The following is a 5,190-nucleotide window of genomic DNA, read 5'->3' on the forward strand; positions in this document are numbered from 1 at the left end:
TGAGAGAACAATACTTCAACTAAGAATGTAAAGACATTTAGCAAGTAAGAGATAAGACAAGTATTAATAATGTCAAGTAAATCATGTGAAGATAGACTAATGATGATGAATATAACATGTTATGGTAGCTCAATTTAAAGGCATGGAAAGAATTTCCATAGCTAAAACTGGTTAATTACCACATTTAGCTTGTGTACACATTCGTCACCTTGCGTACACGACTTTCACATATCACAATTAATACAAAACAACACCAACTGTAAGGAGTAATTCTCCCACACAAAGTTAGGGAAGACACTTACCTCAAAACACGCTAATTTAATCCACTAGAAAGCCTTTCCTGCGATTATCCAACTCCGAACGGCTCTAATATAACCAAACAACTTCATACCTTAAATACAAACTATAGGAAGCTATTCCGAACAATAAAGTTGCAATCTTTAAAGAGAAACAAAAAGTTAACTCAAAATGTCATCCCTGTGTCCGCGTCTCGAAACTCGTCCAAATTTACAAAATCCAAACACCCACTCAATAATGAGTCTAACTATACAAGAATTACTTAAATCCGACTTCAAATCACCTTTCGAATCCCCAAAATTTGGTCTAAGAAGTTTCGCAATTTCCCCCCAAATTGTCCAACTCAAATCACTAATTAAATGATAAAAATAACGATGGATTCATATATAATAGCCAAATCCGAGTTAGAATCACTTACCCCGATGATTTTTTTGAAAATCCCTCAAAATATCGCCACAAACCGAGCTCTCTAGGCCCAAAAGATAAAAAATGAGATGAAACCCTCGTTTTGAAAATTTAATACTGCTGCCCAGTCGTCCTCTATCGCGATCGCGGACAAAGACTCGCGATCACATAAAACAATTCTCCCCAGCTCAATAAAACCTTCTTTGCGATCGTGTGAAGCCAGTCGCGAATGCAATGACCAGCTTCCCCTACCTACGCGACCGCGTCCCAGGGCACGCGAACGCGATGAATAAAATGTGACTCAGCCCTAGCCTCACCTTCCTTATACGCGAACACAATATACCTCATGCATTCGCGTTGACCGAGCTCTGCATACTTCGTGATCACACCCATGCCTTCGTGAACGCGAAGAGAAAATCCCAGTAGTCCCTGAGGACTCTATGCGATCGGGGGAGAACCTTCGCGAACGCGTAGAAGGAAACCAGAATAGAAAACCAGCAGCTTCATCAAATTAACTAAGTCCAAAAACGACCCGAGTTCATTCCGACTCACACCCGGGACCCTCGAGACCTTGTCCGAATATACCAACAGGTCCTAAAACACATAAGGACACACTCGAGGCCGAAAATAACATCAAACAACATCGATTCTATGAATCACAACCCAATTCAAGCCTATTGAAACTATGAACATCCTACTTCCAAAACTAACACCGAATCATACCAAAACAACTCCGATTGACCTCAAATTTTGCACACAAGTCATAATTGACACATCAAACATATTACAACTTTCAGAATCAGAATCCGACCCAGATATCAATTAAGTCAACTCCCCGTCAAACTTCTCAACCTTCCAAATCTTTAACTTTCTAACTTTCGCTAATTCAAGCCGAAACGACCTACGGACCTCCAAATCAATATCCGGACATGCTCCTAAGTCAAAAATTACCATACAGAGCTATTGAAACCGTCAAAACTCCATTCCGAAATCGTCTTCAAAAAAGTCAAACTACGGTATACTCCTTCAACTTAAACTTCTAACTTAGGAACTATGTGTCCCATTTCACTTTGAAACTCACCCGAAACCAAAACCAAATACCCCAGCAAGTCACATAACCATAATACAATATAGAGGAGGCAATAAATAGGGGATCGTGTATAAAATACTCAAAATGACTCGTCGGGTCATTACAAATCAGAGGATCAAGAAAAAACCTCATTCATCGCACATTGTGACAGTTATTGCCATAATGTGATGCCTTTCGAGCTTAAGAATACTTGAGCCACTTATCAGAGGCTCGTTAATAAGATATTTGAACGTAAAATTCGTAAAACTATGAAGGTCTATATTGATGACATGTTGGTTAAGTCTCTTAGTGCATGAAGTTATTTGACTCATTTATAAGAGACATTCGATATTTTGAGAAAATACAACATGAAGCTCAACCCTGAAACTGTGCTTTTGGAGTTGGGCCCGAGAAGTTTCTTAGTTTCTCAAATAGGAATTGAAGTAAATCCTGACAAGATTAAGGCCATAAAGGATATCCCTGATCAATTGATAAGTGTGAAGGAAGTGAAAAGATTGACCGGCAGGCTGGAGGACCTTAGTAGATTCATATCAAGGTCATCAAAAAAATGTCATTATTTCTTATCACTTTTGAAAGAGAAGAATGATTTTTTGTGGACTCCAACAAGCATTGAAAGATCTGAAAAGGTACATATCTAGTCCTCCGCTATTGTCCAAATCGAAAGAGGGTGAATAATTGTTAATTTAGTTAGCCGTTTCGGAAGTTCCAATGAGTGCAGTCTTTGTCTTAGAAGAAGAAGGTACGTAATTTCCTATTTATTACGTTAGTAAAATACTATCGGGAGCGGAGGCACGTTATCCGCACCTTGAAAAGTTGGCTCTAGCACTCGTAGTTGCCTCTCGAAAGCTTAGACCCTATTTTCAGTGCCACCCAATGGTTTTTGTGACTACTTTTACCTTAAGAACGTCCTTCATAAACCTAAATTGTTGGGTCAGTTGGCTAAATGGGTAGTATAAATTAGTGAATTTGATATAGAATATAAACCCCAGATAGCTATTAAGTCACAAGTTTTGGCAGACTTTGTGGCTGACTTTAATAGGGGAATAATGCCTTTAGCTGCTAAAGATGCAGTTCTTGTGTCAGGAAATGCCTTTGGTGTATGGACCTTGTTACGGATGGAGCCTCCAACGTAAAAGGGTCCGGTATTGGGATAGTACTAATCACTCCTTCTGGAGAGACCTTGAGACATGTAATTACAACTGTTCCTATGACTAACAATGAAGCCGAGTGTGAGGCTTTGGTTGCGGGACTTGAATCAGCCCGGGGACTAGGATCTGAGGTGATTGAAGTAAAGTGCAACTCCCAACTGGTAGTGAATCAGATATACGGAATATTTGATATCAAACTGGAGCGTATGCAGCAGTACTTGAATAAAGTTTAACTTTTACTTTTCCGGTTCAGGAAGTGGTCGGTAATTAACATCCCAAGGAAAGAGAACATGTAGGCATATGCGTTGGCCAATTTAGGGTCGTCCACGAAAATGAAAGGAACCAATTCCGGTGCAGTTGTTCAGCTGTTGCATTCAGTCCTAGGTGTGGATAGGTATTGTGAATTTAACTCGACAAATCTAATCTGGAATTGGATAAATGAGTTTATAGAATATTTAAGGCATGGATAATTACCTGAAGACTCTAAAGCCTCCTAGGCGCTACAAACTAAATCAGCTCGTTGTTGCCTTCCTGATGGTTAATTATACTAAAGGTCTTTTCAAGGACCATTGGCTTGATGTCTAGGAACATCAGAGGTTGATTATGTGATGAGAGAAGTTAATGAAGGGGTTTGCGGAAATCATTCCCGTGCGGATTCGTTGGTTCTTAAATTGATAAAGACTGGTTACTATTAGCCCCGGATGGAACAAAACGCGAAGATATTTGTACAAAAATATAATAAGTGTCACTGTCATGCGCAATTAGTGCACCAACCGGCAGAGCTTCTGCATTCAGTGGTGTCATGAAATGGGAGATGTACATAGTTGGTCTTTTGCCTCAAGAGTCCGGGCAGGTAAAATTTCTTTTAGTCTTAACAGGTTATTTCACTAAATGTGTTGAAGCATGTGCTTTAAAAAAGATTAGATAGCAAGAAGTGATTGATTTCATTTGGGATCATATCATCTGCCGGTTTGGAATACCAAAAGAAATTTCTTGTGACAATGTGCCACAATATAGGTTCCAAAGTCACAAAGTTTCTTGAAGGGTTGAAGATCAAAAGGATCACATCTTCCCCATATCATTCAAGTGCTAACGGGAAAGCAGATTCAACCAACAAGGTGATAATTCAAAACCTCAAAAAGAAATCAGAGGATGCTAAAGGCAATTGTCCTGAAGAGTTACCGGGAGTGTTATGGGCATATCGAACAACGACGAAGTCAAGCACGGGAGAAACACCATTTTCCCTTGTGTATGATGCTGAAGCTTTGATTCAGGTGGAGATTGGGAGATTGGGAAACCAACCATAAGGAATTCCAGGACTAATGAGGAGGAGAGTAACGAAGCAATGCTAATTAGGGTGGATTTGCTTGAAGAGCGTTAAAATTTAGCATATGTGAGGATGGTGGCACAAAAGCAAATGATGGAAAAGTACTATAATCGCAGAGCAAATCTTTGATATTTCAAAGTTGGGGATTTGATTTTGCAGAAGGCGACTCAAAGTACCCGAGAAGTTAATGTTGGAAAGCTAGGACCAACATGGGAAAGATCTTACCGGATTTCAATTATAACCGGTAAATGTTCATATCAGTTGAAAAATCAAGATGGAGTAAAATTACCAAGCAATTGGAACGTGACTCACCTCAAAAGGTACTATTGTTGAAGATCCTTGTTGATACTGAAAGTATATGTTGCACGCTTTTTTACTTTGTCCAGTTTTTATCCCAATTGAGTTTTTCTAGCAAGGATTTTAATGAGGAAGTAACGAAAAGCATACTAGAAAGAAGGATCATCGATAACATCAAGAAATCCACTGTTCGAATTCTCATACTTAGCATCCAAACACCGGGGGAAACTATTATATATTAGAGCTCTAAAAGTGTCATTAAGACTGGGGACTGTTAGAACCAGAAGTTGTATCTTATCGAGATCGGGGACTGCATGACCAACCCATTAGAAATAAGTAGTATAAGTTAGACACATGTATTGGCATCTTTATTTACTTAAGCAAATATTTGCTCATGTAAATGTACTTTTAGAAATGGAAGGTAAAGTTCATTTATTTTTATCTTATTTTTTGTCCAAATGATAGGATATGATATTTTTCATTTGAAAGTTACTTGAACTTCAAATGTTTGTACCAGAATGAACAGGAGACGTCCTCTTCAAGAGCATCGTAAATATAAGGGCCCTCTCTTATAAAACCCTCATAGTTAAAGGGTAAAATCGGGAAGTATGAATGCCCAGAATTAA

The sequence above is a fragment of the Nicotiana tabacum genome, chromosome 21 (genome assembly GCF_000715075.1).
Source record: "Nicotiana tabacum cultivar K326 chromosome 21, ASM71507v2, whole genome shotgun sequence".
Classification (NCBI taxonomy): domain Eukaryota; kingdom Viridiplantae; phylum Streptophyta; class Magnoliopsida; order Solanales; family Solanaceae; genus Nicotiana; species Nicotiana tabacum.